An 11961-nucleotide genomic window follows, 5' to 3' on the forward strand; every position below is an offset into this window, starting at 1 on the left:
AGAAATCTTATCTAGAAGTTCAAGAACAAGCATTCTCAAATTTGATCCCGTTCACCGGCGATCAGCGAAATATACCGTTGTCACTGGTTTACAGCAAAATTTATGATCGTGCAAGCTGTGCACGTAGAGGCATTGCCACTGTAGAACAACGAAGCTTTTGGGAACTCTAGAACTCTGTCTTTTTTTTTTCACATAATCTATACTATAGTATAAAGAGCGTGCAAGCCGCCGAGTTCCGTCTCTCTCACAGATCACTGTTACTGGCACAGTCAACGTGCGGCGTTTTTGCGATGTACATATACATCAACATACATAGTGGGCTCTAGGCCCATGGGAAACTATAGACAGCCCAACACTCCCCCTCAAGATAGGTGATAGATATCTATCCTACACGCTAACTCACACTCTTTTACACCCAAACCTTTGTTAGACAATCAGCTTATTGTTCTCTCGAAATTACATGACTCAACTCTAGTGTACCCTCGTCTATCTGCTCCTCGATAAAGAAATGATCAACCTCAACATGCTTAGTTCTATCATGTTGGACTGGATTATTGCCAATGTTGATAGCTAACTTATTATCACACCAAAGCTTCGAAGTACCTTTTCTTAGTACATTTAACTCTGATAAGAGACTCCTTATCCACAACATCTCACAAACAACAAGAGACATAGCTCTATACTCTGCTTCCGCTGTTGAACGCGATACAACAGCTTGCTTCTTGCTCCTCTAAGACACCACGTTCCCCCCAACAAAGACACAATATCCTGACATAGATCTTCTATAATCAAGGCAACTAGCCCAATCGGCATCACAATAATCATCCACGTTCAAATGACCATAAACTCCTGAAGCAAAGTCCTTTTCCAGGTCAACTCTTCAAATAGCGTAAAATTTGATATACTGCATCCAAATGTCCACTCCTAGGATCATGCATATATCTACTCACAACACTCACAGCATAAGAAATGTCAGGCCTTGTATGACATAAATATATCAATCGTCCAACAAGCCTTTGGTAGCTTTCTTTGTTCATCTTTGTTCATCGGGTTACCTGATTCAGCACATAACTTATGATTGGAATCAATCGGTGTTGATACAGGACGACATCCAAGCATGCCTGTTTCACTAAGTCCATAACATATTTTCTTTGTGATAGAACAATACCCTTTGGATTTCGTGCAATCTCAATACCAAGAAAATATTTAAGTTGACCAAGGTCCTTGACCTCGAACTCCCTACTTAGATTCCCCTTGAGACATTTGATCTCTGCTTCATCATCACCAGTAATAATGATATCATCCACGTATACGGCCAACACAGTGATCTTGCGCCCAAAATGTTTATAAAATATGGTATGATCTCCATTGCATTGTTTGTATCCCATTGCACATAAGGCACGTCTAAACCTATCAAACCATGCCCGTGGAGATTGCTTGAGGCCATATAAAGACTTCTTTAGCCTACATACCTTTCCAACCATCTTGGGCTTAGAATAACTAGGTGGAACCTCCATGTACACCTCCTCTTTGAGATCACCATGCAAGAAAACATTTTTTACGTCTAATTGATGCAAGGGCCACCCAAAATTCGCCGCACAAGAGATCAAAGTTCTCACCGTACTCATCTTTGCCACCGGGGCAAATGTCTCATCATAATCAATGTCATATGTTTGGCTATAACCCCTTGCAACAAGTCGAGCTTTGTATCTTTCAACCTTACCATCAGGAGTTTGCTTCACAGTGAACACCCATTTATAACTTACAGCTTTCTTTCCTGTAGGTAGTTTTACAAGGTCCCAAGTTTTATTCTTTTCAAGAGCTCTAAGCTCCTCCATCATGGCCTCACGCCACTTGGGATCCTGTTTTGCTTCTCTCCAATCTCTAGGAGTATATGCAAATTGTAATGAAGCAAGGAATGCTCTATATGCAGGAGACAATGATTCATATGAGACATAATTACTTATGTTGTGCTCAAAGCCATACCTTGCTGGAGGTTTCCCAGCGGTACTCCTTGCTTTCTTTCTTAGAGCAATAGGTCAACCAATGGAAAGGTCGACTTCTTCTCCCCCTGTTTCAATAGACTGCTCAACCTCATCATCACCAATTTCAACATCACTAGGTGAAGAATGTTGTTGCTCCACCAATTGTGGTTGCTCAACTTGCTGCTCCACAGACTGCACATCAGTGGTTTTCTTTCTTCTAGTATAAACATGCACAATGCCTGGTTTTTGCCTTGCATCCATGTTATCAATATTTCTATTTCCTTGCCTTTCATTCGCATTAGAATTATTCAGATGGACTGGAATTAGTCTACTGATAGCTTTTGTTGCCCTTGGTTGATTGTCTTCCTTCTCTTGTAATATGTCCATATCATCCACTCCTTCTCGATCATCCACACTCATGCTTGGATCACCAAGCTCAAACAAGGAGTTCAGATCAGTCTTCTCTCCGTAATAAGGTTCCGATTCCCGAAATGTCACATCCGTACTAACAAAGAGCCTTCGTTCAGTAGGACACCAACAAGTATACCCTTTTTGACTTGATGAATAACCCACAAATATACACTTAATTGCTTGTGGATCCAACTTTCCCACAGACGGCCTATGATCCCTGACAAAGCAAGTGCACCCAAATACCTTCAGTGGAACAGTAAACACATTCACTCCTTGTAACATCTCATAAGGAGTTTTCCATCGAAGCAATCTAGAAGGTGTACGATTAATCAAATATACGGCTGTCATCATGGCCTCACTCTATAGAAACTGAGGCACATTCATAGTATACATAAGTGATCGTGCAATCTCCAAGATATGATGATTTTTTTTCTTTTCAGCTACTCCATTTTGTGGAGGTGTATCAGGACATGTTGTCTAGTGCAATATTCCATGAGCTGATAGAAAATTGCCAAACTCAATGTTCACATACTCTGTTCCATTATCTGTCCTCAACACCTTAACTCGAGCATCATATTGATTCCCAACAAGTGAGCAAAAAATCCGAAAGCATTGAAGTACTTCACTCTTGTGTTTCATGAGATATATCCAGGTCATACGTGAATAACAATCAATAAAGGTCACAAAGTACTTCATTCCACTAATAGAGGTAATAGGGCATGTCCACACATCAGAGTGAATAAGCATAAATGGAGATAAGCTCCTTAGACCCCTGCTTACATATGTCGATCTCGTATGCTTTCTATATTCACATGCATCACACACAAGCTTTCTCTAGTCCACCTTCCTCATCATCTCTAGGAACACTTTTACCATAGTATTAAATGATAAATGGACTAATCGACAATGTTGGAGCATCACTTTAGCTTTGTCATCATTCATACTTGCTATTAGTGCAGCGCCCAAGAACCTGTCATCTTTCTTTTGGTCTAGGAACCAAAGCCCACCATTCCTGATGCCAAATGATGCAATTTTCCTGATCAAAAGAAACCCAACAATCCATTTGGTCAACTAAAGCACTTAATGATAGTAGGTTAACTAGAAAGGATGGGACATGCAAAACCGATGACAGTGTAATTGATAGAGAGCATTTTACTGAACCAACACCTTTAATAGGTTGGCATGTTCCATCAGCTGTTTGAATAGTCTCACTATGTGTGGATGGATATGCACTATATGATTCAAACTCACTAGATGCACCCATGACATGCCTAGATGCACCTGAATCAAGTATCCAATTTGCATAAGATGTACCTTTCTGAAAGCTCTAGTTTGATTTTAGTGAATTGATGAAACCCTAAGTGCTAACCTAATTTATCAAAGTAATTATGAGATAGGTAGCACTACTCCAAGTGGTGAAACAAATATCATGACATGATGATGGAAATTGCCATGGTGATGATCAAGTGCTTGGACTTGGAAAAGAAGAAAGAAAAAACAAAAGGCTCAAGGCAAAGGTATAAATTATAGGAGCCATTTTGTTTTGGTGATCAAGACACTTAGTGAGTGTGATCATATTTAGGTTCGATAGCCGTACTATTAAGAGGGGTGAAACTCGTATCGAAATGCGGTTATCAAAGTGCCACTAGATGCTCTAACTTATTGCATATGCATTTAGGATCTAGTGGAGTGCTAACACCCTTGAAAATGTTTTGTGAAAATATGCTAACACACATGCACAAAGGTGGTACACATTGTGTTTAGCACTTGGGAGCAAGGGTAAGAAACTTCACCGGCAGAGTGTCCGCCCATAGAGTGTGGATAGTCTGACGGTGCCACCGGTGCCCTGTACAGAAAAGACAAGGTTTCACAGAGTGCACCGGACGCTGGTCTCAACTAGACTGGAGTGTCCGATCAGTGGAAGCAATGAAGACACTAGCGTCGGTCTTTGACCGGACGCTGGGTCACTTCGTGATCGGATGCTGGCTGGCTACGTCTGGTCCCGCTGACGTGGAAGCGCACAGAGGAGACGGTGAGTGACCGGACGCTGGGTAAGTCCGGTCGGGCATGACCGGACGCGTCCGATCGTGAGTGGAACCTTACTAGAAGTGGCTGAACGCTGGGGTCCTATGTCCGGTCGAGATCAAACTGACATGTTCGATCGCGAGTGAAACTTTACTAGAAATGACCAGACGCTAGGGTCCTGCGCCCGATCACTTTGAGCAGTGCGTCCGGTCATGACTTAAATGTACTGATGATCGTTGAGATCGAGCGATCAATGTTTGAAGCAGGGGCCACGTGGCGTGCATCGTGCGACCGAACACTGGGGTCCTGTGTCCGGTCGATCTGACCGGCGCGTTCAGTCGCCCTGACTTTTCAGAGAACAGAGAGCGAACAGCTCTATTTTGTGGGGGCTTCTATTTAAGCCCCATGGCCGGCTCAAGCTCATTCTCTTGACTATTTGCATTGATATAGCAACCTTGTGAGCTTATCCAAAGCCCTCACACTCATCTCTATCATAGATTCAACATCTTTGTAAGATTGGGAGTGAATCCAAGTGCATTGCTTGAGTGTTTGCATCTAGAGGCACTTGGTGTTCGTGTTTTGCTGCGGGATTCGCTTGTTACTCTTGGTGGTTGCCGCCACCTATATGGCTTGGAACAGCAAGGATCGTCGAGCGAAGGTTAGTGATAGTCTTTGGCTCCGATCATGGTGATTGTGAGGGGTTCTTGACCTTTCCCCGGTAGAGAGCTAAAATGTACTCTAGTGAATTGCTCGTGGCTTGTGTGATCCTCATCTTGTATTAGGTTGTGCGGCACCCTATTGAGGGTTTAACATGTGATGCCAATTAGCGCGTGAACCTCTAAGTGAGTGAACCGCCACAATGAGGACTAGCTTGCCAGCAAGCAAGTGAACCTCGATAAAAAAATATTGTGTCATCATTTGATTTCGAGGTGATTGGTCTTCATTGGTTTTCATTCTTACGATTGATTGGTTCATTCATCGACACGACGATATAACTATCTTGCTCTCTCTCTTTATATTACCGCAAACTAGTTATCAAGCTCTTTAGTGTAGCTAGTTGTGAGAGTTTGTTAGTTTGGTGAGTGTGGCTTTTTAGTTAGCTTTTGAGAGCACACTAACTTAGTGTAGTGCCATAGCCATTGTGTAGTTAGAAACAATAGAAATTAGAATTGTGGTATGATGGCTTACATTTTTAGTAGGCTAGCGCAACACTTGCTTCGCCTCATAATTGTCTAACCGGTTTGTTAAGTGTTGTTGTAGAAAATTTTAAATAGGCTAGTCATCCCCCTATAGCCATTAGGACCTTTCACTTTGTCCGAACGAGCGAGATTGATGAGATTGCCGATCATAGTTGCCTTTTATTTTCCTTTGGAAACTCGCTCCCCCTTGAGCTTCCTTGCAATTGTTCCATCTTCTTCTTCCCATTTGACTCTTCTGTAGCTAACAAAGTCCTCACCAAAAATAATTGAGCCAACTTCACAAGTTCCTTAGCGGTGAGGATTTCAGCCAACTTCTCAAACATCTGCTCAATCCTTCCACTTTCTGCCATTGCTTAGTTGCTACTATCACTCTACGTAGTAGTAGCAGTATCAATATGTTCCCTCAGTAAGGGCCTGTTCGGAACGGAGGATTGTAAAACAGAGGAAAGGAAAAAAACACAGGAATGGGAAATGAATGTATGGGCAAAACAGAGGATTGGAAAAAACGTAGGAATTCTATATGAATGGTGTTTGGAACACGTAGCAATTGATGATATATATTAATCCGGAATCAATAGTAAGAGGATCATTAACCGTTTCCTTTAACATAGACCTTGAATGATACCAGCTATTATTAAGACTTAATTGGACGAGCTGTTGAGTAGATTATCCAGCCCAGGAGGCATGTGATGCACGGGCCCATGGACCAATTCCATTTAGATAAATTCATACAGCGCAGGGCCCACTGGTTCTTATCTCCCCTGCCTTCTTATCTCTTTTACTACTCATCTTCTCGAATGTGCTCTCCTCTGCATACCACGCCGCCGCTCACGCCTGCCGCGCATACCGCCGCCGCTCGCTAGCACGCCGCCGCCGCGCCATCACTGCACAGCGATGTCACCGGCTTGTCACCAGTCAGGGCCATGGTGCGATGTTCTTTGTATCCGTGCAGATCTTACTTTGATGCCGGTGGATATGATTATATGAAAGAGTTTGCTTCCTTCAGCTTCTTTAATCCCTGTTTTTCAGGCGCGTACATCCGTCTCACCTCGGGCATCCGCCAAAACTTTGGGTTGTAGTGGATGTTTTTGTTCCTGTGTTTTGTGAAGGGATGGGAGCCTTTCCGGAGGAACGGGAATGTTCATTCCTCCAATCCAAACGCCCCCTGACGTCAGCAAAACGCTGGAAGTGTATTCCTTTGGATTTCCTTTGATTTTCCTGCAATCCAAACGAGCCCTAAATCAGTGGCTTAGCACAAGCTACAACTTCTCTCTAGCCTCTTCCACCAGCTAGCAAATCCGATCCCCTTTCTTTTCTCCTTTAACCTCTCATAAATCTTGTACAGTATGGACTCAATTTGAGCATCACCACACTACACCTCCTCTTCCTCAAGCACTCAAACCTCCACTAGCTAGCAGCAGCACAACTACAGTGTGCTTCAACACAGTTGCTGAAATATCAAATCCACAGAGGTGCTCCCTCACAGGACGACAACAATTTCTCCCTCACAGTGCTCTCCTCTATTTTCCCAAATCAGAAGGAAGCACCAAATCCACCCAGGATTACCTTCGATTGCAGTCCTGCAACTGCTAAGCAGTAAACTGCCACCAAATTTCTCTCCTATTAGCAAAACCAGCGCCTTTCTTCGGTCCCTGCTCCAATCCTCCTCCTTACCACTCCCAATCAGTACCCAACCATAGTGACTCCCTGTCTACTCTCGAGCAAGCAAGCCACTACCAGAAACACCACTCTTTCTCTCCCTTCAATCCACAGCTCGAGCTTCCCTTCTTCCTGATGGAGGCTCGAGCTTCCCTGCTTCCTGATGCAGAGCAAGCAAGCCTTTGTTGCGCCTTTCTGCCGTTGAGGACTGCTGCCTGCAGATTGACCGTCCGCCATGGCCAACTTCCCCAGAAGCAGAACACTCGAAAATCAGACTTGTGGCTGCTCTTTCTTCACTGCGCAGCAGCCTACTCCACCTCGAACTGCAGGAGTTGCTCCTAATACTCACCAATGTCTTCCTGCTTGCAGCACCACCGCTCGATTTGGAAGCTCCCCTCGCCGATTCCAATCAGCTCCGCCACGGCCCTTCTTTGCCTGCTAACGCACACGCCGTTCCCACGAGCAGTGCTGCAGGAGCCCTTTCTTGTCTGCTCGCACGGTCTCACCACGCCGTAGTCGCTGCGACGGTTGCCACCGACGTCGCCCAGCCAGGCACCGATACCATGTAGAACAACGAAGCTATTGGGAACTCTAGAACTCTCTCTGTCTTTCCTTTTTCACATAATAATATACATATACAACGATGCTATTGGAAACTCTAGAACTCTCTCTGTCTTCCTTTTTCACATAATAATATACATATACACCAACATACATAGTGGGCTCTAGACCCATGGGAAACTATAGACAGCCTCACACCAGCGAATCACTCCAGCACCTGAAGCTTGAGCTTGATCGACATGCAGCTTCATCGGAGCTTCCTGAGCTTGACCTGCGCGCCGTGCTCTGGCTGGAGCAAGACGACGGGGAACGGCGCGTGCGAGTAGGACGGGGAGAGCTCGAACGCGAAGCTCCCCAGGATCATGGCGAGCCCTATCTTGGCCTCCAACAGCGCGAAGGTCTGGCCGATGCAGGTCCGAGGTCCCCAGCCGAACGGGAAGAACGCCGGCGGCGCGTCCCCGCCGGACGACGCCCTGGCTATTCCCTCCGCGAACCTCTCCGGCCTGAACTCGTCGGCGTCCGCCCCCCACGCGTCCTTGTCGTGGTGGATGCTCAGCAGCGGCAGCATCAGCATCACGCCTGCCGGGTACCTGACGCCCCCGAGCTCCATGGGCTTGTACGTCCGCCGGTGCAACGCCGGCAGCGGCGTGTAGAGCCGCAGCACCTCGTACAGCACCATGGTCACCTGCAAATGCGATTGCGATTACGATCACATTTCACAAGACACTGAACGAATCAATCAATCAAGATTCAGAGCCTGGTATGCAAAATGAAGGTGCTACGATTTTGAGTCGGCTGAGGCCGTCGTAGTCCGGCACTGTGCAGGTGCCGCCGAAGACGCGGAGCACCTCCTCTCTGGCACGATCCTGCCACTCCTGGTGCATGGAGAGCACCAGCATGGTCCACGTGAGCAGCACCGACGTGGTCTCCATGCCGGCGAAGTAGAACAGCTTGCACTCCCCAATGACGTCGTCGGTCGACATGCCGCTGCCGCCGGAGCTCGTCGTCCCACCTTCGCCTTCGCCCCTGAACTGCTCCATGTTGGACTCCAGGAGAAGGCCGAGAAGGTCGTCGCTCGTCGCCTTTCCTGCTCTCAGCGAGCTCTCCCTCGTCGCGATCATCCCTCTCAGGATCCCTTCAATCTCCTCCGCGATCCGCTTCATCCGCCGGTTCACCCTTGTAGGCAGCATCCTATACGCACGAAAATTGCAATTTTGTAGTACATCAATTCCCCATGGCAATTAACAAGCAAATTAATCAAAATGGGGTTTGATCAGAGAGTGAGAGAGCTGACATGTAACCAGGGATGTGTATCTTGTTGGCGACGAGCATGGCGAGGTGCACCTGCTCCTCCTGGAGCTCGAAGATCCTCCTGCCTTGCAGGTAGCTGCTGCCGAAGGCGACGCGGGAGATGACGTCCCCGGTCAGCCTCTGCATCTCCGGCCAGACGTCCACCTCGCATGGCTCGCCGTCGGCCGCGACCACCAAACCCTCCCATCTGCTCACCATGTCGGCGCAGCACGATGCGAAGGCCGGCAGCATGCGCTGCAAGAGAATCGATCGAAAAGCTCGGATCGAATCCAATCAACTAGTAAACTACTGATGACGTGATGCATGATGAGAGATGAGACCTTGAGCTTGTCGAGATGGAAGGCGGGGTTGATGATCCTCCGGTGCTTGGCCCACTTGCTACCCTCGTGTGTGCTCACGCCGTAGTGCAGCAGCCGCGTGAGCTGCCCGAAGCCGGCCTTCTCGAAGTGGCCAAACTTGTTGGACAGCACCTGGCGCACCAGCTCCGGCTCCGTGATGATCACCCTCGGCGTCGGCCCGAACCAGGTCACCGAGTTCTTGCCTGCGCGGTGCCCAGGCCACGCGTGGTCAGTCCACAGTGGATGAGTCATGATCATGACCGAGACATGACAGTGAAACAGACCGTTGGTTCGTTGCCGTGGTAAGACCGGCAAGCATACTAATCAAGGTAGTAGATCGACAGTTACAGTCAACGACGACTCAGCGCGACAAGAGCGAGAGAGAAGTTACCGTGCTCGTTCATGGCGTGGTGGACGAGCGGCATGGCCCTGGGCACGATGGCATGGCACCCCGGCGGCAGCGGCGGCCTGGACCTGGCCTCGCTGGGCGAGCCGGTCGGACAGCGGCGCGTCGCCGGCCAGCGGGCGGTACGCCGTGCCACGGATGCCCTGCGCCCGCAGCGCCCGTTCCAGGCGCCGCGGCCTCAGCCACGCCCACTCCGCCGCGCGCGCGGCGCACCACGCGACGACGGCGAGGACCGCCGCGCACAGCGGCAGAAGCAGCTGCTGCGCCTTCCACGGGGAAGGAGCCTCGCCGAGCAATCCCAATAGCACGCTCGTCGCCATGGCTCGGCTAGCAGCCGCCACTGAAAAGTAAGACTTTGGACTGCTGTGCAGCGGAAGGGGAGATCGAACGCCAAGAGCTGCTCGCCATTGCCGTCGTCTTATAGAGTCTAAGTCAGGGGCAGAGGAGTGCGTGTAATCTTCTTGCTGGCGCGTGACGACGACTAATCTTTGCTCCGTGAGAACGACACGATAAAAGCAGAGCGGCGTGAGCATGAGCATGAGTATGATCTGTCTGTCGCATTGCAGGTCGTATGTACTACGACCTTCGTCCAAAAAAAAATATACAATTCTTCAAGAAAAAAATATACAATTCTAGATTTAGATTGAGCCAAACCTCTTTAATTTTAGTTAAGTTTATAAAAAATATTAATAAAATTTTATGGCTCCAAATAGATGTATTATGAAGATATGTTTCATAATTAATTTAATGACATGAACAAGCAGCATGAATGACTCACTGGTCCGATGAACCGATGGTAGCTAGGAGGAACTTGTCGTGGCAAGTATCGCCTCGTCCCGTCAGCAGATGTGCTGTGAGTGATGGTAGGTGTTAATACCAAGTGCCAGTGACAGATCTAGGTTTTTACTTCTGGATATACGCAGCAAAAAAAAAACATTTTCAGCTGGTTTGTTGTAAGAGAAAAACACTGTTCAGCTGAATGGATGAACAGTGTCACATGAGAGGAACCAGCCGGCTAGCTGATTTCCTCAGACCAGCGAACACCACCTAGATAGCAACCGATACTTAGGCCAATTAAGCTTATATTAATTGTAGGCTAGTTTCCGTGGAGAGTTTCACTGTGCTGTTTTTAAGATTGCCATGTCATATAGAATAAAATAAAACTTGGATGAAACACCCATTTTTAATGTAAATTTTTATTCTAGAGTTTGATAGACATTTAATTCTGAGACTCATAGAGAGTTGATAATCGTGCCAAAAGAGTTTTATCTTCATGAAACTTATTTCTTCTCTCTCTTCATTAAAACATTATCATGTCATAAAAAATACATATGCGACAGGCTATTAAATGCAAAGAAACTCTTGTAAAACTTTCACTGAGACTCACCTTAGTGATTAAATATTGGTTATAGGGCCCTAATTGTCAGGAGCCCACGTGGTTGCGCCACTTACGCCGTGCAATGTACGGCTCTGATGCTTTGTAGTAGGATTTGACTACAGTGCACCGAGCAATCCCGGCGACAGTATGATCCATGGAACACTAAAATTGGGTCTAGGGCTAAACCCCAGATGAGCTGGCTTAAATTATGAAAAGTCTATATAAATCACCCATTCACCCTGTATTTTACTTTTATCAGACCACCCTGACTCTAAATCTTAGATACGCTAGTCTCTCTCTTTCTCTCGTTATCTTCTCATTTGGCCTAATTTGAATTAGATCCATTGTGGCCTTACGTGTGTGTGCTGATGTGAAATTATTGGATTTAATTTCACTTTGGTTGTTAAATTAGGTTAAACCAGCAATATAAAGCTTCTAGATGTCCATAGCACAAACCTTAGGTTAACTCCTCTACATAAATCGATGATGAAAGAAGAAAACATATGCGGGTTGGTCAAAATGTGTGGTTCACAATATAAAGTTGATCCGAGTCGTCTGGACTAAGCAGGACGTAGGACTTTTACACATTGCCAAGAATATGAATCTAGGTAAATATTGCATCCAGTCGGCTCCTTATAGGGGCTAGCCTCACAGGGATGGTGATATACTAATTTGCCCCTTGTAGCGG

At 46.7% G+C, this 11961-nt stretch overlaps 1 pseudogene; it reads right to left on the bottom strand.

Moving 5' to 3' along the window:
• Positions 1 to 7861: 7861 nt before the first annotated feature.
• LOC136451838 (cytochrome P450 CYP72A616-like) lies at positions 7862 to 10351 on the bottom strand (annotated as a pseudogene).
• Positions 10352 to 11961: the final 1610 nt, after the last annotated feature.

The sequence above is a fragment of the Miscanthus floridulus genome, chromosome 5 (assembly GCF_019320115.1).
Source record: "Miscanthus floridulus cultivar M001 chromosome 5, ASM1932011v1, whole genome shotgun sequence".
Lineage (NCBI taxonomy): Eukaryota > Viridiplantae > Streptophyta > Magnoliopsida > Poales > Poaceae > Miscanthus > Miscanthus floridulus.